Source organism: Aythya fuligula, chromosome 5, assembly GCF_009819795.1.
Source record: "Aythya fuligula isolate bAytFul2 chromosome 5, bAytFul2.pri, whole genome shotgun sequence".
Lineage (NCBI taxonomy): Eukaryota > Metazoa > Chordata > Aves > Anseriformes > Anatidae > Aythya > Aythya fuligula.
This window is the reverse complement of record NC_045563.1, coordinates 61,517,223-61,542,667: the sequence shown is the minus strand read 5'-3', so window position 1 is coordinate 61,542,667 and position 25,445 is coordinate 61,517,223. Positions and strand designations below refer to the sequence as shown.

General features: G+C 39.2%; 1 protein-coding gene across 1 annotated transcript in view; it reads left to right on the top strand.

Moving 5' to 3' along the window:
• Positions 1–1,057: 1,057 nt before the first annotated feature.
• INSC (INSC spindle orientation adaptor protein) overlaps positions 1,058–25,445 on the top strand; it is a 134,138-nt gene continuing 109,750 nt past the window's right edge. Inside the window, exon 1 of the mRNA XM_032188763.1 lies at positions 1,058–1,118. The gene's annotated coding sequence lies outside the window, so the exon portion shown is untranslated. The remainder of the gene's footprint in view (positions 1,119–25,445) is intronic.

The window sequence follows — 25,445 nt, the reverse complement described above, 5'->3', positions numbered from 1 at the left end:
CCAAGGTCTTTCCATACTTTAGAAACCAGCGGTTTATAAGGTTTGTTTTATAAGTCATCAGTAGGCAAAAAGGGAAGTACTTTTAAGGAAACACCTGTGTTGAATAAAAACAGTAACATACCAGGCATAACATGGGTGGTAAAACAAATGTTTAGCTTTCTACATAGAATCATTAATATTTAATAATAAAATTATTTAATTAAAAACGATACACTTACAGTTTTTGAAAATGTGTTGTTGTCCCATTATTTCTGACAGCAATTCTATTTAAAACAAAGTTTTTTACAACTCTCTTCCAGTAAACCACATCTGGACTTTTAACCTCACTGGAAGTTTTTATTGTACTTCTGTATCGGACTGTAATGTAATGTAACTGTTATTTACCTTCAAATTTATCCAGTTCCTCTTTTGTGGATAGTTGTACTTTTAACAGGGTCTTTAATTACATTCCTCTACTAGCTGACCACTACAAAAATTGAAATCCTTACCACAGATCTGTAAAAATGTTTCCACTTGCAGTGGGAGACAAAAATAGAATAATTCCATGTCTTTTTGGACGGATGCCTAGCTGAAACTATGCAGGGTTTGACTGACAAGAGGATGTAGTCTTTGCTGAGAGCACTTTCTTTAAGGTCCTTTTAGTCTTCAGGAATATTTAAGTAGATGAATGAAGAGAGGATTTATGCTAGTTTCCCTTCATTTTTTGTTAACTTTGCCTACTTTTTTGTAACTTTTGTCTTCTGCAACAAAATCTTTTCAGCTCATCGGGTTTACTGAATATATAATCACAAGCTGGTAAGTAGTAACTTCAGGAGTTTTGATTTCAAATGGCACTCTATTCTTTTGTGTACAGCTGTGCTAGAAGAATAAACCCCTTTGTGTGGCTGAGTAGAATTATTTAAATGCACAGTATTTGCCAGGGTTATGACTGTAAAATATAGTCTTTCAGTGGTGAATAAATATGGTTAACACATAGCTCAGCCTGCGAATGCAGCGGAGAGACTTTACTAGAGTTAGTTCAGAATTATTTTGCATCTGAGTGTGCTCTCCCCACAGTGCAGCACAGCACATTATCCATTTCCTGGGGAGTGTGGATGGGAGCTTACAAAGCACAGCAGGTAATTGGCTGCTTCAGCTGAAAAAGCAGAGAAAACATATTTGTCGGTGTATACAGAAGGAAAATGAGAACAAATGGTAATTATTGTTGGGTGATAGTATTTGTCCATAGTCTTCTGATTTGTCTGTGAGATTAGATCCACACTGACACTCTGCAAGAGCAGGGAGTGTGTAAATGTGGTGTTTAGGCAGCTGAGCAACTTTTTCTGTCAATGCATTTTGAAAGGGAATTTTTGTATGCTTTGAATGTGAACAAGGAGGTGAATGTGTAGTGATAACATACTTTTTCAGAATGCTTCCTTCTGCTGTTCAGGACTTGTGTTTCAGTATCTTTGCATAAATTTCTATCCCACTACTTTATTTTGAACCCTATCTTCATCTTAGCTAAGCAGTCCTATCTCTAAAGTCAGTGGAAAGTGACCATAGCTCAACCCTTCCGCACTTAGTTCTGTATTTCTAAAACTTGCTTATACTGATGCAAATATTTCCTCTTGGAAAGGGAAAGCTATTACTGAGGTAGATACTTTTTCTCAGTTGCACATGTGGCAATTTATAGAGACAGACTGAAAAAAGCTGTAAAGTTATATCTGTGCTTCTTGTTTAAAGTGGTTTACCGGCAGATGGGGTATGGAAGTATGCTGGCACTGTAAAGACAGTTGTACCAGGTTCCTCCTAAAATAGGGCCATTTTCATGAAAATATTTTGTATTTCCTGCTTTTTATTTCCCTCAGCTATTTAACTAAGTGAAGCATGTGGTTTAAAGTCAAGGCTGATAGATGCTAGAATAAGATAAAACTTATTTTAATTTTCAGAATATAAATACACTGGCTAGCAACAGCCGTATCTGAGGTTTTATAATCTGAAGATGTATGCATATGGGTGAATATGTATTATGGGTATCACTGGAATTGGCTGACACAGAAGTATAAGATTCACTCAAAAAAATCTTTGCAGTTTTATGTTGCATTACTTTAGTCCTTTGACAGTTTAGTTTTAATTTTGTTGTTGAAAATCTGACCAAAAATCCTGCACACTGTGTTGGAGCTTGAAATTATGCTGCACCTCTAGGAGGCGACAAAAATGAAGTATTTTATGAATTTGGTAGGTCTCTGTGACTGTATATAGGGAGGATACTTGGAAGGCTGAAAAACTGATCACACATTTTGAACACTTTACTATCCTCAGAAGTTTGTTTCCTCCTCTTCAGTAAAGATGAAATCAAAAGTTTTTCTTTTTTCCTTTTACACACTCTTAGAGTCTTTGGGGTGGCTTTGATTCTCCAGTGGTGTCATACAAGGTAAACTGTGTAATAAAGCATTGAAGGAAATGGAGTTAAGACATGCAATATCTAATGAAGAACTTTTATTATTAATATTTATTGTCAGTCACCTTTTGGCCAACATAAATTTTTTTTCTTTTTCCAAAGGTCACAGGCCACAGACATTGCTCTTGTTCTCTTTACAGCCATCACTCCATTGTGTGCTATTGTGTTTTTTCACTTTTCACCTTTTTGTTTAGGCTTTTGAATTCCAAATACTTCACGTGTCATTTCTGGCAGAAAGTTACAGTGATGAAAGAGGAAATACCACAGGCCTGAATAAAGTTGCTGGAGAGGCACATACAGGATGGTGCAGCCACAGAAAGATTTTTTTTTTTTTCTTTCTTCCCCATGCGTTGCGTACCAGTCTTCGTACTGACTGAATGAACACAGAAAAAAGCATGTATTTTTCTTGGGCCCAGAAAGCAAATGTGGTCTAGGAGTGCAAGGTTTACTACCAGTACAATCAGCTAGAGTAGTGGGAGCAACCACGTGCCAACTTTCTTTCTCCTCCTGTGTACCTGGCCCAATTAACTGCATTCTTCATTCTCCAGTCATCTCCCCACATGGCAATCTGGTCTTAATGGCCTATAAAATGGGTGGCACCGGTCCATATGGAAATACTCTGTGCTGTAGGGGGTCTTCTGTAGCCCTACACAAGGGTCCCTAACAGTGTCATAGGTGGTGGTGCTATCTAAAAAGAAACTCAGCATGTTTCTTTTGAACACAGGAAGACCTGTGCTGTCTTCCTGATTGCTGGATGAGTCTCTTTGAACTACGTAGGTCATCTAGTGAATGCTAGATTGCTTTGGGCCAGATGCACAGAGCACCCAACTGAGTGAACTTCTGATAGGTACAAAGGAAAAACAACGAAAGGAAAAACCTCAGTTGGGCTTAGATACTGCTGTCTTCATCCCTTAAGAATGTTTCTTTTCTTCTCCCTTCCTCCTTCCCACCCAAGTAGCAATTAGCCATTAACTTTTCCATCAGGGTCCATGGGGTAGAGGGAGCAGGATGCAGGTGGTCTGGTGAAAGATGCCCACACTGCAGAAGTGAGAGCCAAAAAAAAAAAAAAAAAGAAAGGCCTGGGAAGGCCTGATCTCCTGCAGGGAGGGGAAAGCACCTCACGCAGGGTCCCAGGCATAGGGACAAGGAGATCTGCAGATTTGGGGTAGGCTAATACCTGAAACTATATTGAAAACACTTTAGTCAGCTTGTGACCTTTAAAAGGGATTAGAGCTAGAGCTAGTTATTAGTTCATTTCTATCTCAGCCTGTTTATTTGAATAGGTCCTCTGTGTTACGTGTGAATAGTATGCAAGCAGCTTTCCTCTCCAGTATTTCATAGAAATTTAGAGCCAATTCAAGTTTGATCACATATACCTGTTCCTCAGGATCTTTGATGGAGATGTGGTCAAGCTTAGGATATTATCCAGAGTGTCAGGATTGAAACTGGAATAGAAAAGATGAAAAGATCTGGGACTCTGCAAAACTTCACAACTATGCCAAGTTTCTCAGATCTCATCTTTCTGATGTGCATATTTCTGAGTGTACCTTAGACACCCAGGCAATCCAGTATTGATCTTATTAGCATAATAAAGCGATGTTGCCAAACAAAAAAGTGATAGTCTGGCAGATCACCTCAAATCTGCTAGGAATGGTTTGAAAGCTGGATTTCTGATTCTTATTTTGCTGGGGCAGTTGTGACACATGTAATATACCTGCCCTGTGTCACTCTTTGTTAATTTACCAAATTTAGAACATTTTGTTATAGCCAAAGAGCAAACATTAAAGGGAACAAAGATCGGACTGTCTCCATCTCCCCACTGGGGTTCACCACACCAAAACACTGCACCTTGCCCAAGGCAGGACCTCCTGTGCTGCCAGGGTTCAAATCCCCATTTCTTTGCAGAGCCAAACACCGGGCCTACGCCCTCTGTCTCCAACTCTGCATCTAAGTTCATGGGGATGCACACCTCCTTCCCCACCCTCTCCAGCGTTTACTGCAGGGCAGGGGGCCATGGCCTAGCCTGGGGAGACAAACACAGGAGTGCTAAGTAAACCTGAGTGAAAACTAATCGTCTCTTGGCTAAACTTTTAATTCCTCTGGGGCAGCGAAGGTCTGCCAAGTACAGCCAGAGCACACGTTCAGCTCTCTCCAGCCAGCCGTGCATGCCTTGTGGGGGAGTTAAAACTCTCTGAGAGCAAGGCTACATTTGTCTTATTATTTACTTAAAGAAATGTTAATTATCCTTCTCATATATGTAAACAGCGATGCATGATGCCTAAGCACAAATATTATAGGTGTTGCCTTTGATGCTGTGTAAGTCAGGCAGACACACGGCACCAAACCATCCACTCACGGTGTCCTTCTTGCAGGTGAGTGCTGGTGGCTGGAAAAGAGACAGGTCTAAAAAAAATAAATTCAGAAATTGGCTTGGAGGCATTTCAAGAGAAAAGAGCATTTTGCAGCTGCTGTATTTCCAACCAGGGCCCTGTAAGTAACAGCTTTTTTGTTAGCTAATTTCTGTCCTTAAGAGGAAGCCGCTTCCTTCCTCTCTTCATTTAATTCCTTTGCTGCTTTGACCTTCACCTGTGTGACTTGCTTACTGAAATCCTCTCGGGAGGATCAGTGTCAGCTCTAATAAGCTGGCTGTCACTTTACACCAAACAGAAAGTAAATGTTTCATTTGTTAAATGGGCCAGTGGAAAACATTGCCTTTTTCTACCATCTTCAGTTTCCTTCTGGGGGAAAGGGTTTTACTTTTATGTGACTGAAAGTGCATAAAATGGATTTGACGCTGCAGATTTCAGTGTCTTGAATGAAGACTGTTATGTAAGGCTTTTCTCTTTTTTATTTATTGTTGTACTGAAATATGATGGGAGTTACAGCACAGGGCCTGGTCGCAATGAATTTTCTTGCATTTCTGTTAAGATATGGGATAGTCTATATAAGGAACATGTTGGAAATTTCTCTTTTTTTAGGAAGCTGTACAGAAAAGCATGGGGAATGTCAGATCATTGCACTGAGCTCTTTGGTGTTGACACAGGATATAGTACTGCTTCTTGGGAGTTTTGCCACTGACTTGATTGCAAGCAGGATAGCTTTTCTCTGCTATAGTTTCTGTTGTGTTTATTTATTGCTCCCCTTCCACTGCTGTTTGTGCTTATGAGCACAACCTGTGTTTCTCTACCACCTTGTACAGGTGGGTTAGTTTTACGCTAATCTGCCTGGAACGTATTTGAAAGTGGGTTTAGAGGAAAGTGCCCTTTTTTGTGCCTTTTATGCAGAAGTTGGTACTTGGGGTTTGAATTGAACAGCTTATGGAAAGGTGTTGGCTTTGGCGTATGGGAGGAAGGGTACGTCTTTTTCCTGTGAAGCTGGAGGATGTGTAAGTACAGATGCTTCTGTTGATGTGACTTTTTTTTTTTTTTTTTTTTTTTTTTAAGCTGAAACCAACCCCATATGTGGAGTTAGAAAAGATACCAAATGTGTCTGCAAGGGCTGTGTGCTCCATCACCCTCTGCCCTCTGGCTTTGCAGGGAGGCTGTGATGCCAGCCCTCTCGCACAGTAAGGCCTCTTGGGGATGTTCTTGCAGGCACTTGGTGCTTGGCTCTTGGGTCAGCTGATGCTTCTTGTTTGCTGTGGCTTGGGGGTGTCTCTGCAGCAGTACTTCTTTTTCTCCTCCCCACGCAAAATCCCCTGTGAAATCTTCAAACCTGAGTCACCGCTGTACTGTAGGAGCCTTTGCTTGCAGAGGCCCAGGGTAGGCAAGCCGCTTAGTGCACTCACAGGAGGCTGCTCTAGCTTTATGCTGGGGATCAGTCTTTCATCTTGCTGGCTGCAGCAGCGGGGCAGGCAGCTCTTTTCTTTGTTCTTCTGGGCGTTTAGTTTGTCCTTGTCTTGTAGTCTGCACGGGCTGGGGACTTAGGGCTGAAGTCCCTTTTTATTAGCTTCATAGTTTATGCGCTAAGATAGGTATTTGCAGTAACAGAAATCTCTACAATATTGATTCAAGATACTTATTTTTAAATCTAGTTAAATCTCCAGTAAACTGTCCATCAGTTTGAGCTTTGAAACCATGTGTCTATGATGGGATATGTCTCTCTTCTATGTGACTGTCTCTCAGTGGGTCAGAAAAGACCTTAAAAACCTAAAGCACAGAATCTTTCTGCATTCAGGCCTGCTCAGCACAGAAATTTACCATAGTGACCAAGAAATGCTTTGTTTTTTGTTGCTTTGATATTTGCAGAACCACAAAATGGTTTGGGTTGGAAGGGACCTTAAAGCCCACCCAGTTCCATCCCCCTGCCACAGGCAGGGACACCTCCCACCAGGCCAGGCTGCCACCAGCCCCATCCAGCCTGGCCTTGAACACCTCAAGGGATGGGGCATCCACAGCTTCTCTAGCCAACCTGTTTCAGGGTCTCACAACCCTCAGAGTAAAAAAATTTTCCAGGCTTTGTGTTGGATTTTTTCTTGGCTGTATACGATGGATATCTTTCCAAGCCTCTGACTCGTGTTGATTGGTGAATCTGATACTTAGTAGTGTTTTTATTTTTTTATTTTTTTTCCAAACTTAAAATGAAAATAAATAAATAAAAATCCAGAGTTAGTGAGTAATTTAAAAACAAGCAAACACCAAATCTGGCCATGACTGAACTATACCCTACACAAAGTACTCTGTGGCCCCTAAGCTGCACAGCTTTGAATAGGTGACTTTTTCAACAACAGCTCAAGTCCATGGCTTGTCAAGAAAACAGCCCTGTAGTGCCCAGAGTAATCGTCCATTTAACCCAATGCTCAAGTGAGAGAAGTACAGCCATGGTAATGAGCCAAAACTCTATGTAACAACAGAAAAATTAATAGTTAATTTTTCAAGAAATCTAGAACTGAATTTATTTAGATAAGCATGAATATTTAAGAATCCACAAACATACAGAAAACAAAAAACAGTTAACCAGCCTGTAAAATATGTAAGCAATAACTATCTTTTAGTTTATATTACTTGCAAGTTAACCTAGGGGAAACCTAGTAGATTCTCTTATGGTTAGACCACATCATGTGAAAGCTAGTTGGTAGGCCTGGTATTATATTTGCTGTTATGTTTGCAAATAAGTAACTTGAAATTCAGAAGACAGTTTAAACTTTCATCTTTGATAAAATTCAATCTTTGTCATTTCCCATGGATGTTAACATAGGTACTATTGAGGAAAATGCAGTGTTCCCTCCTGTTGGTGCAAGGCACCTGTATGAGACATTGAAGACAGTTTATTCTCTGTGTTCCAAGAATACAAAAACTGAATGCTTGTTATCATTTCAACCAATTATGATTTACAAACTTAAACTCCTCTTTAACTTTATATTTACTTGGTGCCTTCTGTGACAGTCTGTGCTAGGGCAGGAAGCCAAAGCATCATATGGCACATATTTACCTATAGTGAGTCCATTGCAGAAGTTTGTCCTAGATATAAGGATTTAATGTCTTATAGTCTCCATATATGAAATATATATATTTTTAAGCTATCATCTTTAGCACTCTGTGATCTAGATCTGGGTTTACGGCCCTATTTTGGACACGACCAATATACCTCAGAGGAGCAGATGTAAAACATCAGCAACCCCAATCTGTCTGTATCTTATTTAAAATGTTTGTAACTTTCTTGACAGAATACTACCTTATTCTCATCATTCAAACTAGGCTTTTTACGATCAGTTGTGAGAAAGCTTTCCTGGCTGGAGAAGTGCTTTTCTCTTCTCCATGTGTTGAGGATTAAGTTGTTTAGAAACTTTGACTGCATTTCCTTCCCACTGCTTTGTTCATTGGAAACAAGATGTCAGTAGGCACTCAGAGCACTCGCTGGATGTGATGCTACAAATTGCACTGTTGCATCAGTACCACCTGCACAAAGAGCTAAGACTGCTGAAGAATTAGTTGACACAAAATAAAATAAAATAAACTCTATCTGGACAGTCAACATCTGCTGATTTGGCAAAGAAATCACTGTTTACTTAATCCAAAGAATCATTTTTCTGAAACTGGAATAAATCTTAAATACATTTCTTGTTAAAATGTCCATTAAGTTTTTCTTTTTTTTGCTGTTGTTGTCTGCAAATGTAGAAGTAAAACTATGTCTGAAATGTAGATTTTGGAGAGAATTGTGCATGCCTTGAATCTGTTTAACTTTGAAAGTTAAACTGTTGATGTGTGGTTTTGCTTTGTGTGTGAATCTACATTTGCACTTGCAAGCTGCAACTGAAGCTTCATAGCAAAGATCTGGGTATGTGAATGTGTGTTAATTCATGTTTTTCTGTGCTTTGGAAGATGGAGTTAACTTTTAAGTGTTTGTTCTGCTCAACTAGGTATAGATGTATATGCTTGTTTTTTCCTTCCTCAAAAAAAAAAAAAAAGACATAAATGGATTCTTTAAAAAATAAATTAAAAAAGTTTGGCTCATAATTGCTATGAAAGTAGAAAACCTGTTCCCAAGTGTTTGTTGGGATTTATACAGCCAGTAGAGGTGAAAGCTTGCACTGTTTTCAGTCAAACAGCAGATCCTGTAAATTCCCCAATAAGTACTTTGGGGTTGGTACTCTTGGTATATAAATCTGTTTCCTCCCACTAAGCCTGCAAATCTGCTTTCCCTTTCTGTCCCTGCCTCTAAAATGTCCCCAAGTTCCCCCTTCCTCCTAAGAAGTGTGCAATGTTCTATTGAGATGTTTGGAATAGCTGTACACAGGGAAAATCTCTGCTTATTTAATCCAAAAACCCATCTCACATTGGATCTGTTCAACTCTAGCAAAAGTAAGGATTTGCACAATTATTGTCGTAATCATAGAATAGCATCATAGAATCATCTAGGTTGGAAAATACTTTCAAGACCACCAAGTCCAACCATCAACCTGACCTACTGAATCCTGTCACTAAACAGTGTCCCTTGGTGCCACCTCCACACGTCTCTTAAACACCTCCAGGGATGGGGACTTCACCACTTCCCTTGGCAGGCAGCCTGTTCCAATTCTTGACCACCGTCTCAGTGAAGAAATTCTTCCTGGTATTCAATCTAAACCTACCCTGGTACAATTTGAGACTGTTAATAATAATCTGTGGGACCCAATGCACCTTGCAGGAAGGTTGACAGTGAAAAATGCCATCTGAGGCCTACGAACAGGCCTCACAGTAAATTGTAGTGCCGGTAAGTGCCTTGCTGGCACTGAGTGGTGGCGATGTGACAAAAATAGAGTCTTTGTTTTGGTTTGAACGTTATGGTGATTGTTTTGTATGGGTGTGAAAGCAATGAGGGGATATTCTTTAAATAGTCCAGACTACTATCAGTCTCTTTGCCAGTGTATTAAGGTTGCTTGCTCATAATAAAGTGCAAAATTGGCAAAGCAGGGCTATTCAGTTGTACTTGTGAACGTGCCGTTGCTACATTTATTTTTTAAACAAAAATAAGAGAAATGCAAAATAGGGAGGATGTACACGTCATTCCTCTTTGAAATTGATCCTTTAAATTTCTGGTGCTTCTGGGATTATCTGTATTACTCCATAATGATGGGTGGAAATCTTACCACCATCTTAATTTTCATACTGAACTGAACAGGATAAGGATCAGGTTCTGTGAAGTAGGACAGAAAGAAATGCTGGTTATTGCATTGGAGACAACAATTACAGCAAAATTCCTTGTCCAAACTAAGGCCAAAGATGTGAGGATGCTCTTTCTGTGCTACAGATTGTGTACTTTCATACAGTACTACTGGAGAGAAGAGAGGAGCTTGCTTTCTTTGTAAAAATGTAGATGAATTAATTACCTTTAGGAAATTGTTTTTTAAAAACAAACAAGCAAGCTCTATTTTAACGATGGAAAAAAAATCATATCTCTTTCTAGAAATGATTTTACTTAACTTAATAAATATTAAGTATAACTTAATATATATATATATATATATACATTTTTTTTCAATTGTTGCTTTTATGGGAACAGCAAACACCCACCCTCTAGTGATGAAGAGCAGCACCAGAGCTGAAGGCCTGGTGTTTCTTCTCTGGTTGCAAGAATGTGCAGAGAAATGACCTTGTGACAGGACGTGATCTGGATAATACTGTTCAATTTAAGAATATTTTTCTCCTCTTAGTTTCTTGGGGGTTTCCATGGATAAACACGCTGTCTAGACAAAGCGCTTATAAAACGTGTATTTTTTTAGACTGAAGTTATTTCATGAACACCTGGTGATTTTTTTGGGAGCTATTTCAATGAAGGGGCTGGCAATTCTGCCTAAAGGATAGACAGGATAATAGTTTGGGATTAATGAGGCTCTCTGTACCTTGAGCTCTCCTTCATGGTTTTTGCCTTTATGCTCCTGGTTGACAGCTTTTGTACCTACTGGTACATCATATGAGATAATTTCAGCTTTTCTCTTGAATCTTACATTTTTTGGTCACAGTTAGGGAGGTGAAATTATTCATGTCAAACTTGTTGTTTGTTTCTATTTTTAGTGGAATTTTATTTGCTATTATCAAAACCTTAACGCAAAAGCTACATCACAAAATAATAGTAAATAAAACTTACAATAAAGAAAACAAAAACTTGTTTAGCACCATGAATCCGCGTACTGTTTGCCAAAGGCAGACTGCAGTTTAATGGGCTTTGAAAATAGAAACATTAAATTAATCAGATCTATTTCTATGGAAAATAAATGAGGCAATTCTTATCGCATGAATAAATTGTTCTGTTTTGCACTATGATTGCTTCAAGTACCATTTATGTAATCTCCTAATGAAAGACCTCTGTAACAGCCTGCACACCAGGTATGGAAACCCTCAAAATTCCCAATTCCTTTCAAAAGCAAATACAGTGTGTCAGAAAGGAGAGGTGAAAGAGGGGAAACAGTAAGGAGCTAGAACTCGTTTCTTTGAGTAATAAGAACAGTGCGCTACCCAGGGAAGAAAAGTCTTATGAAAAGATAATATGTAAAGAGTTTTTCACACTGCCTCAAGTTTTCTTTATTGAGAGTATATTCAAGTAGTTAGAGGATTTATTTTTTTTTTTCCAATTTTAAAACACTTCCTGTTGTTCTCTCCCTTCTCCCAGCCCCGGCACCTCCAAACTGAAATTTCAGGAATGGGCACGGAGTTAATTGACTTCAAGAAAATGAGATATGGATACTAAAGAGGGAACATTGCAGCTCATAGAAAGGAACTGACCTGTCACAGTGCTGTAAAAGTATTCTTGTAGCTTTCAGATTATATTAACTCATATGCTTTATTAGTTATTAAATATACTAAATAATAGCAACTATAACTCTAGAGATTGGAGAAATAATGAATAAAAATTTAATGTGCCAGATCAATCTGTTCATTGCTCATTATGGATTTGGTTCCTTAAACAAAGTGCCCATCAGTGCAGATGAGATCATATCTTAAATGCCAAACAAACTGTAACAGATCCAAGCCTGCAAAGCAATGCTTGCCTCCCTTTGACCAGGCTGTAGGCTCCTGCAGCTTTTGGAAATAAAATTTCAAGTTGATGCCCTTTCCCTTCTCAGAAAGTGCCAGCTATCCAGAGAAAGTACAAAGGACACAGACTGGAGTCTTGGCAGAAGGGAGACCTGTATTTTAGCTTAATCTCCGGTTCACTAGGGCTGAGCTGTTTCACAGTTTCCATTAAAAACATCAACAACAAAAAAGTACACTTGTGACCAAGATTTTTTTTTTAATTGGTTGCTGTGGAGTTTAACTGCCTCAAACTGGAGCTGGTCTTTGTTCTGTCTTGCAGTTGTTTAACCAGTGTGTATGATAGTTTGCAATCACTGTGCAAACTATCATTTTTCCAAGTATAAAGTCACTGTTTCCCAGTGCTCACTGTGTTATCTGAGATACCACAACTATGTCCACACTCAGAAAGAGGAAATAGCTGTGGTGCATCACATACTGTGGTGTGGGGAGTGTCGGGAAATATGTTTTGGGGGTTGTGTGATATCTGCTTTTGTGGAGCCAAATAATCATAAGCATCTAAAGGAGATAACTTGGTTCATTGCACATACTGTAACGACTTTCCTAGGAGGACTTTGGATCAGCTGTTCATTTTTAAGTGACATATACATGCATGTGGGAATGTAAATATTGGGTAAATTGTTAGCAAAAATAATATTTGGGTCACATTTAGTCATAGGCATGCATGAAAACAGGATCCAGGAGTGAAGAAGGATGGATATCTTATTCTTAGTAGGCAGTATCCACAAACACTGAAGTTAAAGCAGCTGTGCAGTGAGATGTCTTCCTACGGGAAGTGCTAAACCAGCAGATTGGCGGTACCAGACCAGGAGAAACTGTGCTGTGTTGGTATTTGTTCTGGGTTGCTCTTTGGCTTTCTGGAATTTGTAGAGTAGAAACTCAAATATGTGGTACTTAAAAGCAAAGCAAGAATAAATCCCTACCTTCCCTTTTTGTCAGGGACTTGCTATTTATTCTTTCAGGCAATACGCAATCTGCATATGACACATTGCAAGTGGGAAGACAGAGGTTTCGTCATTGCCTGATCTCTGATACGCTGGGTTCCTGATGGTTTCAGTGTTGTGGAAACTGAGGGATATTTACTGATGGATTTAGATATGTAAGATCTGCAGTAAATATAGATGCAATTTTAACATAGCCTTACGCAAGAGGTTTATAAATTCTTCTGCCTTTTGACAGTGAATTACTAGGGATGTTGAAAAGTTACGGTCAATCTCTTTTGCCAAAAACTGTGGGGAAAAAACTACAGTGCAACCTTTTAAGTTTGACAGCTTTCTACTCTTGCAGAGATAATCTGTTGAGCTCATTTTTTTTTTTTATTATTTTTTTAATAAGAGATGAACTTTGCATAGGGATGTTGTTTAAGAGGTTGTTATGCAAATGTAGTACAAGATTACTATTCATTGCTCTATTTTTTAATGTTAACAGATGCATGAAGACATGACAATTATGTGCCTACTCTGTGATAGCTTGATACACTGGGATGGCCAAAGACTTCTGCTTCCCTTTTTTTCTATCATGACAGAGCCTTTCACAGCTTTGGGACAGCTAGTAAACAATTGCTCCATTCCACATAAAGGGTGGGATCAGCTGCATTTGTTGTTAAATAAGAGTGTTGATTTGGAAAAGAAGCAACTAAAAGCAACAAGGAAATCAAGTCCTGAAGCCTGGTCATGACCACTGCATGGCAGTCAGTCTAACTCAGGTAGTCTTGTCTCCTGCTCAAAGTCCTTTGCAGTTAAGGGCATGCCTGTCTTGGGTTTAGTCTGCTTGTCCACGTTCTTGATGTTTTCATGATCTGTTTATATTTCTCCTGGTCTTCTCTGGGGCTTTGCTCATGTTTGCATCTCTCACAGTGGCATGCAAGCTGTAGTCCCTTCCCGCAGCAGCCCTGCTGCTCAGGACTTCCTCTCCCAAGGACCACACATGGTGTCTTACGTGGCTTCTGCTGTCAAACGAGGCAGCCACCCGTGCTGAACTCGTATGGGCTGATGAGGTACTTTGGCTCGGTGGCAGTGTTAATAGAGCATTAATGCTACGTGCCCGCCTAATATTAATGAGAGAAAACCAGGGCTGTATTTAAAACTTATATTTTATAACAGCTTTTGTGCTGCTTTGAAAGATCAGGGAGATTCAAATGAATTGCTCTGCAAATTCATTTATACAGTTAATCATGTTTATATGAAAAATAGTTAAACTGGAGTGGTTTCTCAATACGTTTATAAAAAATATGGTGGATGGGCTGTTAATAGACAAGTTATTGAAAGAATAATGAAGAGGTTGCATGGTAGGAATCTGTTTACTCAAAGTGAAGGAAGATTTAGCTCTGTAGAAATGTCTGTAATCTCTTTAATTCTCTTGGATACTTAAAGCCTCTGTTAGAACTCTCTGAAAGGTTTTATGCTCCATAAATTTATTGAGGGGTGAAAGTGCCTGGTGTATCAGTTTCACTGTAAGCTCACTCCTCTCAGAAGAGGGTTGCAGTATCAGGGAGGCCAGAAACCTCCAAGGTGTTCTTAATAAAGTTGGTTACTGCCTCCCAGTACGAGTACACTGTGCAAGGAATAAGCAAAGCCTCGCTCTGCATCTTGCTCTCTTTAATGGAGTCTGCAGAGCAAGAGGGGGAATTCCCTCTGGCCAAAGAGGTAGCTTTGCCCATTCTCATAGCCCTTTGAAAGAAGAGGCAGCTAGACAGTGAGTTGTGGCTCTATTTCAGCAGTGGCTGTGTGCCTCCCTTAGGCTCTGAGTGCTGTTTTGTAGTGTTGCCCTCAAATAATGTGCAAATGGATCAAAACCACTATATGAATAAAGTAAAATACAAGCAAACACTGAGAGAACTTTTGAGATATTTATTTTTTTTCCACACAATAAAATATTCTTCTGAAATAATAGAAGTGATGGAAGGGGCTTCAGTGAGGTTGTTCGAAGGCTGAGCAGTGCACCAAACTTAAATGCAAGTCAGCTCTGTTGACAGGAACCCTTTGTGAGAGACTTAGTGTTTTTCTTCAATTAGTCCTGATCAAAATTTGTATTGATATACTGCAGTCTGTGCTTACAGCATGGGGAAAAAAGAAGTATTGTCAAAAGAAAGATAAAGATAGTACTACAAAAACTGCTAGTCCTTTCTGTATGTACCTGAAGCTGCTTATAGCTCTACTGCGGAAGAGAAAAATCTAGAGTTTAAAGTGCTGCTAGAAATCGTAAGCAATAATAAAATTAGATCAAGTGTGAAGTACGATTTTCTTATGTTGCAGTATCAAAATAATATTCTCTGGTCTTATGAAGCTTTGGTGACAAAAAGAAGTGCTTGTGCTGACAAGTCAGCAGGTCACTTGATAAATAAGGCCCACAAGAGTGGACTGTTGTATCTATTCTGGAGAGTCCTTATCACTCCTTTGGGATGTGAGCATGGGTTGAAGTTCTCTTTGAGCATTGTTATGCTGGCTGCTGCCTTCCAGTGGTATGAAAGATGTTTCTTGTTCAGTGGATAAATGAATCATAGAACATCCCAAGTTAGAAGTGACCCACAAAGATCATAGAGTCCAACTCCAAATGAGATTAGTATATGCCAGGCTGGGATCTCATGGCCATCTGCATGTACTCGTGCTGTTCCATACACGTGTAGGAAGATTTAAGCTCCTGGAGAGTACTAGGCTGCAGCATTTAAGTACTATGATCATGTCTCTGCAGTAGGTGCACCTCACTTACAAAGTGCTAGCACAATTTTATGTATGGTAGAGCTAAATGTAGGATTTCAGCATTACAGCTATGTAGCACATGAGCAAAAACATTGGGATGTTTTGTGTATTAATGGGTTCACTGTGTGTTGGGAGATACCTGATCAATGGAAGGACTCCTCAAAAGTTCTGTGCATGAGATTTCAAAGTGACAGAAGAAGCATATATTCCTGCTTTACACATGGGGAATTGCCTGTGTAGGGTTTTGTATTTTTCTTGCTGGGTGAAGAGGAACAGGCATGGTAGGTTAGTACTAGAACCAGGAATTTTTGAGGTTCTCTCTCAGTATACAGTGGCAGAGTTATACTTGTGTTTTCAGGCAAGGCTGATGCAAACTGTTTTTTTAAAATTACTTAAAGGGAGGAAGACACTTAAATACTTCATATGCTTTTTCTTTGTAACATAGCTTCCTACTGATAGTGTGAGTTGTCATTTTTGATGTTCAAAATACATGTTTGTGCAAATAATTCCCGTATAGGACAATATTTCAAGGGATCAGAAGGCTGAATGATGAAAAGGCAGGTGCTTGTTGGCCACTGTGCTGTCACCCTTGTGTGCTGACACCTGGTTCGTGTGTTAGAACATTATACTCCTGACAGCTGCATAGCCATTGTCACTCCTTGCTACCAGAAGGGACAGTATCTGGACAGATTCATTAGGGTATTGGTAAAGAAAAAGACAAAGTTTCATATAACTGAAACAGCTTAAATTTGCCATCCCTTGTTTTTCTTTTTACTAAATGGTAAACTAATTATCATCTGAATTTGGGTTGTAATATTATTGTCCTGTACTCAACGTCTTATTCACAAGATTGCCACTTATGCTCTTTTTTTACTGTGTGAATCTATATTGCAATTTTCAAGACCACTGTTTGCCTGTCAGCTATGTTTTTTTTGTACCATTTCTTCATTGCAACACGTCTGAAGACTTTCTAGTATGAAAGCAGTGGAAATCTGTACAGCATATTGCAGTGTCTCATTTTATCATTTGAAATAGATTGCCAACTACAATCTGTGTGTATTTAATTAGTCTAAAAAAAGTGATTTGGCCAAATTTTCCTGTCTTAGAGTTATTCAATTTAGTCTAATAGTCTTTAACTGAGAGTTATGTTCACACAATGGAGGATAAAATAGACTGGAAGATTTTTCACTTCTGTATAGTTTACTGATTAAATGGCAAATGAAAAGGAAGAATAGTCTTTTGCTATTTAATATTTCTTGTTTTGTAGAAGGTAACACACAAGCCTACAGTTCAACAAAGCAGAAATTTTATTTATTTGACAAAGAACACATTCAAATCTCAATGAAATAAATAAAATGCCTTTAGCATATGCTCTATATCTTCCTGGCTTCCTGTTTTACTTAAGTGACTTACGGGGCTGTGTGGGAACCAGGGGTAGAACCAGACTGGTGCTCTAAGCAGAAGACCACATCTGTCCAGAAAAGTGCCTCACTTCCAAATGAGCCAGCAGGAGCTGCTGCTTCCCAATGGCCCTTCAGGTAGGTGTGCTGTGCAGCCATTCCTAGCAGGCATTAAGAAAAGTTTCAAGTCTAAGCAGTCACAAGAAGGGACATGTTCTTTTCCGTATTTTCTTACTGGAATTTTCAGTATGAGGTTTCTCTTTAATTTCTTCAGGAGCTATGTTGAAAGCTTAGTAACTTTTAGCTTAGTAACCCACTTTTACTCAGTGCATTTTAATAGAAAAAGAGCAGCTGTGCCAGTCAAGTCTCAGGTGGCCCATGCTCCTTACCACAGGGTGGTTGAAGAGGTTGAAGGCAAGCAGTGAAGGACAAAGCAACTAATTTTAGTGAAGATTCACAAGCAGCTTAGCTGAGAAGTGCTGAGGTTGCTGGCCCTAATGTAGCAAAGCACTTAAGCAGGTGTCAGATTTTAAACATGTGAGGTTTTTCATTTTGGTTCCTATGAACATCCTTAAGTACTTAGCTGGACTGGGATCCTGGCAGGACTGAAGCCCTGGATATTTTTGCACATTAAGCAGTGTAAGTTTAAAGCAAGAATTTCTTTGGATTTACAGCCTTTTTTTCTTAGATTATATGACACAGATATGTTATTTTTGTTTGGTTGTTCTTTTCCCCTTGTTTACTGCTTATGATAGTATGTAAGATTCTACATTATATTGCTATTAGATATGCAAGCATGTTTAAAGGGTTTTGTAAAAACAACAACAACAACAACAAAAAAACAACAACAAAAAAACAGAAAATAATCTCCTTCCAGAGCTTTGAGGCTTTTGAAAGAGAATTGCAATCTTGTTAAATAAGTCAGAATAGAGAAGGAATTATTTTTATTCTAGCCTGAAAAAAGAGGTGAGCTTGAGGGCTGCTCTATTTCTATTTTGTCACTTAGCATGAAACCAAAGATAAAGCACATCTAGCAACAGCTGATCATCTTGCCTTTCCTTTGAAACAAAATGTGTTCAGGTAAAAACTCGCAGCTAACAGCAAACCATCATAAATGATGTATTAGTTACATTAGAAAGCGAGGGCTGTTGAGCTTGATTCTGCTTATGTTTCATGATTGTATTACATGCTCATCTATTTTTGGTGATGATACCTTTCCATTTTGTAAAGTTTTTGTAAATGCATTCTTCAGGAATTGGGAGGCTGGATGGCAAATCCTGCATGCAATGAATTTTTCAAAAGGCGTATATAACAAACTAGCTGGATTAAATGTGAATGACTTTTTAGCATAGAACAGCATATGGTCCTGGCTGATGCGAAGAAAGCTGAACCAAGGCTGGGAGCTGTAATGATTCAGGCAGCAGTAGCTGGACTGTGCTTGCACACTTAGCACTGTTACAGCTTGCAGACTTCCTGTTGTGGTTCTTCTAAAGAAGATTTTTACAAGTTGATTGAGGGTCTCTTTTGGCCTCAGGAAGGGAGAATGCAGCAGTTCTTCACTGGAGAAGGTTATTTTTCAGGCAGAGGGGTTTTGTTCCAGCTTTAGGTACACTCTCTTCCCAGCTTATGAGTCTGTCTGAGATACATAGACTTCAGCAGTTTCCAGTACCAAAAACTGGGCTAAGGAAGAAACTAAGCAGGATATGATTACTGGAAGAATTTTACTTATATTTAAGAGAAAACAAAACAAAAACAAAACAAAAAAAGCAACTTAGAATGATTTTTTAGAAACTAAATGCTGATCTTTTTGCAAATGAGCACAAGTACTGCTGTTTCTCCAGCCAGACATATATAAACTTGTAATTCCAAAAGCATGCCTGATAAGTCAACCCCCAGAATGTGATACTACTTGTGTTAATTGCATCATGGACCTGCCTATGATTTTGAGGTTATGCAGATTTTCAAAAGGGCTGAATTGGCCTTTTCACTTCTATTCTAAAGATTCTGTTTTGGTAACAAAACATGAGCTCAGTTTTCATTCCTTGCTTCAGCAGAAGTAAAGGGAGTTGAGTCTCCTTTCAGCATTACGTCAACTGCTGACCAAGGCTTTGGTTTAGTACTATCTGATATTCCAGTGGTATCCAAACTAATGGGTAGGACACTGTTCACAAGAATGGCAAAATTAGTAGAGCCTTATACACTGTATGAGAGAAAACTATATGCTTGACTGATCTGAAGTCAGTTTCTGAGTACGTAATTATTGGAGAGATGGATAGATGGCTGAGGCTGTACAGGTCCTGCAAATAGTATCCTAAAAGCAAAACTTTAGAGGACACTTACAAGCCAGCATGAAGCCTACACAGCAGCTGTTCCTTGCCTCTGGTGATGGGAAGAAACAAGAGGCAGAGAAGCTGAAGGGAAGCATGTTGCCAAAAGTGCTGCATTATTTCTCATTCTCCAAATCACTGTCTCCACACGTGCTATAAGAAAAGTGGAAGGAAGTTTGAACAGATGTGGTTATACCCTGTCAGCACTGGGGGCTAGATACACTAGCTTGAAATCATTTGCAAGGACATAGCTGATGAATATGAGGAATAATATGTGGATATGAGGCAAATGCTTTTTTACTTCTGTCCAGAAAAAGAGCCTTGTTAGTTGTCTGTTAGGATCATCAACTTTTAAATCTTGGGTAGAAATATAAAGTTACTAAACAACAACAAAACCAAAAAACTCCACCTCTCATTCTCCTCTATATCTAAATTAATTATTTGTGACTGAGTAATGGTGAATTGACACAAAATCAACTGAATTGTCACCTCACTTGGTCTGTGACAGTACATGTCTACACTGTGTGCATGGAACTTGTGCCTAATGCATTTTCTCTGGATTAAAAAGGAGAGGGAAAAATTGGATATCATTGTTTTTTATTTATTTATTAACAAGGTGTAACAGCATTCACCCCCTTCCTGGTAAGCCTATTAATTCAATGATGCTAAATGTATCTTGGAGCAATTCTCTGACCTTACCTCTGCCAGCTTCTTTGTAGTGGTTACTGAAGAGGGAGTGTGTAGAAATGTGGCAGTTTCTCGGGTAATAGGTATAGGATTTAGTTTTTCCTTCAGAAGTATGACAGTGCTCAGTGCGGTGTACAGCTGCAATAAACCCATGCAAGGCTAGAGCATTTATCGCTCCTCTCCTGTCTACAGGCCCACAGCAGGCAGAAATGCACACAGAAGACCTTTAGTGTGAGAAAGCGGCTCATAGGGTATCTGTCTGCTTGTCTGTTAGGACAACAGACATGGATTAAAAGATATAAAAGTAAATGTCATGCCTAAGTACTAAACTGGGTTTCGATGTTGTGAAAAACAAATAGAGCATCTATATTGCATTAGTACGTTGGTTTGTCTGTTGTTTTTGATTCATAGCTTTGAAAACTACTTCTAAACACAAATGCGAGCCTTTTTATGCCATCTGATCCAAAGGATCAGTTTGCTTTTAGAATGATTTCTTATTGACTTCTTGGTTGATCTGATTGCTTTTAAATTTTGCAGCTGTAAACATGGTTGTAGTTGCTGCAAAACGAGGTGAACACCAGGGCCAAGATCTCAGTCTTTGACTGGAAGTAAACATTGTCTTTCTTCATAGTGATACAGATATCTGTATTTCATTTTCTTCAAGGCAGATTATTTTAATTAGGTCAGAAATTAATGTGATGTTTTACTAATTAATTTATTTGTTGAACATTTTGTGTGATCAAAATCCTTCATAGCACACAGCTTATAGTAACTAGTACCTAAGAATTGTCGATGAAGTAGCAAATCTTTAGGAAGGGCAACTAAATGTTTCTGCTTTTTGTGATGTGTCTCCAAAGTCTTTTGCTCTTAAAATGATTCTTCATATGCTCTAGTTAATAGTTACAACAGAAGTGAGTGTTTTCTTTACTGTCTGGTTGCTGATCATATCTGTTTAGTTGTAAATATTAAAATAAGAACTATATAATATATATATATAGAATTTGAGAATTGAAAGCTTTGGCCTGTGCTCTGATCCTGCAGAAAAGCAGCTCTCCATTTCTAATTACTAGCCCCGTGCTGCAAGATAACAGACCAGTGTATAGGGGGAACAAAAAGCACCGCATTTATGACTTGGATCAAGTTCTCTGTGTAGGGAAGTGATATCCAGAGATGGCTCTGCATCACATATACCTGTATCACATGTACCTCATATACATCACATATGGTCACTACCTAGGTCGCTACCTACGTCAGGACAGGATATGAAACTTTCAGAGGAAGTACATATTAATAAACCTGGGTCATTACACAGTATTTTTGGATTGTAGCTCTCTATGGCAAGGGGAGTGAGCCGTATTTTCATCTGGTATAAACTGGCTCTGCTCCACGATTGTCATCTCTTGCTGGCATCTTTGCTGTCCTCCAGTAAAACAGAAACTGTTGCTTCACTCTAGGTTATGTTCCTAATAGATCTGTATTAAAACATTATATTTAGTTTCAGAAAAGTCATTTTCCAATTCAGATGTCAGAGATGTTCTTTGTTAGCCTGGAAGCTATATAAAATTAAGAATTAAAACTAGGTCAACTCAAAGATCAGGATCTGAGTAACTTGCAAATGTTGGCAGTATAGCTCTAGCTCCTTTTTGTGAACAAAGTCAAGCATACACTGCTTATGGGATTTAAGCATGTCTTTCCCAAATGCAAGGGAGTTTGAATGCATTGATTGTGCCAATAGTAGATCTTTGGATTTTTTTTTTCCTGACTCCTGTTTGTTACAGGCCAGGTGCGATGTTTCAGGATGGGTGGCTGGCTGCTTTTTGTAGGCAGTATTTATTATGTGTCAAAAAAATCATTCTGTTACAGTGTGATGGAGCAAGCAGCTGCAATGCTTGACGTCAATCCATGCAACTCATCGATGGCAGACTGAAACGTGCTGTTGTTTTCTAGACTTGTCTTTACCAGTTTAATGCATTGATCTGTACACTGTTAAGGTAGGCAAGGGCCTAACTTAACTAACTGTATCTCAGTCCGGGGCAAGGTGAGGACTGGGGTTGTATCTTCTTTAAAAGCCCCACAGTATTTAATGCCAGTCTTTGTCTTGGAGCCTGAGAAGTGTACATATTTTGTAATTGCTGTTTGTAAACTTAGTACTGAGATTGCAAAAGAAAACACAAGCCTGTCCCATGCCTGTTGGAGCAGGCTTTATTTTTGCTCAGCTATTTAGAACAGAAAGAAACTGGAGGCAGAAAAATGCCCAGTCTGTGCTGCAGACTGGGTTGCCTTTGCTGCTGTTAGCTAGCCACCATGATGTAATTGTGCTAGAGACTGCACTTATGTAAATGCTTGGTGTTTTCTACTGACACAGTGATGGCTTTGTCTTATCCAAGCCAGTACAGGTGAGCAAAGCTGCTGCCATCCCCATGGCACTGTGCTCCCTGGGAAGTAGACCTAGCAGCACCCAGGCAAATGATAGTAGTGAAGATGGTGATCTGGCTGCTTTAGTCCTTATGCGGATAAATTTTCACTGTTTACGTGAAGTGTCCCCCACCCCAAAAAAAATAAATCTGAATAGCTTAAATGCTCATACTGAAAAAAGAAAGACAGAAGGCAAACTTGAAAAAATAATTTCCCAGTGCCTTTTTTATATTCGATTTCCTGCCTCTTAAGAAACATACTTACCTTTAATTTCTTTTGGTCCTATTTCTATCCGTTGTGGTCTCTCCTCTCCTCTCTCTGCCACTCTTATAGATATTCTGCCAAATCCAGAGTAACATTAAAAACAACAAAAAAAGAAAATATACTGTCTGTACTGAGGAAGTGGTTTCCTTAGAAATAGCAACCATATGAAAGCTATAAATGCTGATACCAAAACTATAGTTGAATATACTGATGTGGGCCCTGGAAAAAAGGGAAATGGGATCTGTTTGCTAGCTAAAAGGAAAATCATGTTGCTGCCTAGGATTTTTGCCAAATCACAGCTGAAGTAAGATTACTTTAGGTGTGTTGTGTGGCTGTTTTTTTTTTTTTTTTTTTCTTTTTGTCTCCTTCTTACTTTCTACTTAAGGTGCTCACAGAAACCTGGATATGGAAGAAAGTCTGATTTGATTTCCTATTTTCAAGGAGTCATTACTGGAAGGTTGGGTGTATGCCTGGTGACGGGGTTTGACAGCTAGGAGAGGTCACAGGAGCAATTGCAGGCAGCAGAGAGGGGGCGAGAAGCCAGGAGATTGAGGAGTGTTGGTACACCCATCACTCCATCCAACACTCCATCCCCCTGCCTTCTGCAAGTGCCCATGCTAACCAGCAAAGCTTCCTGCTAGCCCTGGGTTACATGGCCAATTTAATAAAAATTCAGCATTGAGTCTCACCCTGACAAAATGTTCATTAGTGATCGTGAGGTCAGCACATACTTGGAACTGGATTTCTCCAAAATGTTACAGCATGGCCATACTACACAGAACTGTTGAATACTGATTTATAGCAAGTGAGATGTAGAGATTTCTGCATCTTTCAAGCAGCAGAGCCCCCCTAGTTTGTCTAAAGCACCACGTTAATCAGTCTTGCATCTCAGCTTCAGAACAGCATCTGCAAAGCCATGATGACTGATATTTGGAAGATAGATTTGTTGGTGCCAGTTTGGAGCTCTCACATGCATAGCATTGTATGGCATCGTCCTGCTGCTAGATAGCTTTTGGGGTAAATATCTCTAGGTTGATTTTGAACTAGAAATAGATTTGCCTTAGTAGTGCTGATGTCTTTCTACCTTATAAAATATAAAGGTCCCAGTATTCATATGCACTTTATTTTTTCTGTTGGGATCTGCACTTGGATGCGAGTTACAAAATCAGTTAATCAATAGACTTCCTTTAAAGGAAAAAAAAAAAAAAAGGAATGAATATGCAACAGTCATAAAAATGCTCTGGAGATTGCCCTCTAATGGGGATGAAATAGAAAGCAGAAATGATTAGAATTCCAGAAAACAGGGTATTCATTTATTTATAGGCATTTGAGTCTTTGTATGCAAGATTTTGTAACTTACTTCTCAAAATACTCTTGACTTTAAGCACTTCTGGAAAAATCATTAAATGAAGAAAAGTTAGGAGGACAAAAAGCCAAATTATCATGTTGATTTTCAAGAGAAAAATGTAGCCAATATGGATTGTCTGATTGCGGGATGTATGAATAACATGTAACAGCACTGTGCCTGAAATGTGTTCTCAACATTGCTGAAGCTCCAGGGATTTACTGTCTCTGACAGACTGACATGCAAAGCTAGAAGCTTTTGCTTGTTCTTCAGACCAAATCACGGTCCCTTTCAATGCACATGCCTCTCTAGAGTAAATGCTTCTTTCATGTCTTTTTCATATCCTTTGAGACTGCTCTTGCTTTTCTCCTCCCATTTCTAGTTCCAAAGTATAAGACTGCAGAGAGCATTCATAAGACTTGTGAGGAGAAAGTGATTTCTGGTTGTTGAGGGGAAAAAAAAAAATAAATAAATGCTAGCTTTCCACTTCTACAGATGTATTAAAAGGCTGCTGCAATTGTGGGAGACCTGGAAAGCCTCAGGGAGTGGTTCTACTTTGTGGTTGGTGCTGTAAAAAATGTTCTGTGTATAATTTATTTAAACATGTATGCATTATGAAATTAGGGAGAAGGGCCATTACAAGATAGCATACTCAATACATCATATGGAAATGTTATCTGTTCCTTTTTTTTTTTTTTAATCTAAGTATTACCATAGCTAGCAAAAGATGTCAAAGGTTTTCAGAAAACACCCTCAAAACAAACCAAATCTGATGTTATGGGAGCAGGGTTGGGGGCACTAATCATTCTGTCATATTCTAGATGATGAGTTCTCCTGGACCCTGATGTCTGTTAATTGCAATATGAATGCGAGTGCAGTGCACCCTCATAAGGTGGAGGAGGGAAGCTGTGCTGTGTTTTGATATAACTGCACTGTGTCCTGCCTCTCAGCAAGGCATGTCTGAGTGTTCTGGAAATACTGGCTGTGAATCAAGTCTGTCTGAAGCAGTTAATGTACTTGTTCTGGAGAAATTTCTGAATGACAGGGACAGCAGAGACTGGTTTTAAGTGAGGTTGAGGGCATGGAAGCTGTAAGTCCCTGTGCCTAAACGTTCCTCCCTGTGCCATCTAAAAGGAGGTGATGTCAAGTGACTCATCCTAGGCCAAGTTCTTCCTTCCAACTGATGCTCTTATTTTCTTGGCAGCCATACTAGCTGTGTTCTCTAGCCAGCCTGGCCACACTGGTGCTGCTGGTGTGAGTGGCCTGCTGAGCTGTGCCACCAACACCTACACAGGCACCTAGCACAGCCCATCACAGCTTGGTCCCAGGGAGGAACCTCTGTGAAGAGCCAGAGAGAAAG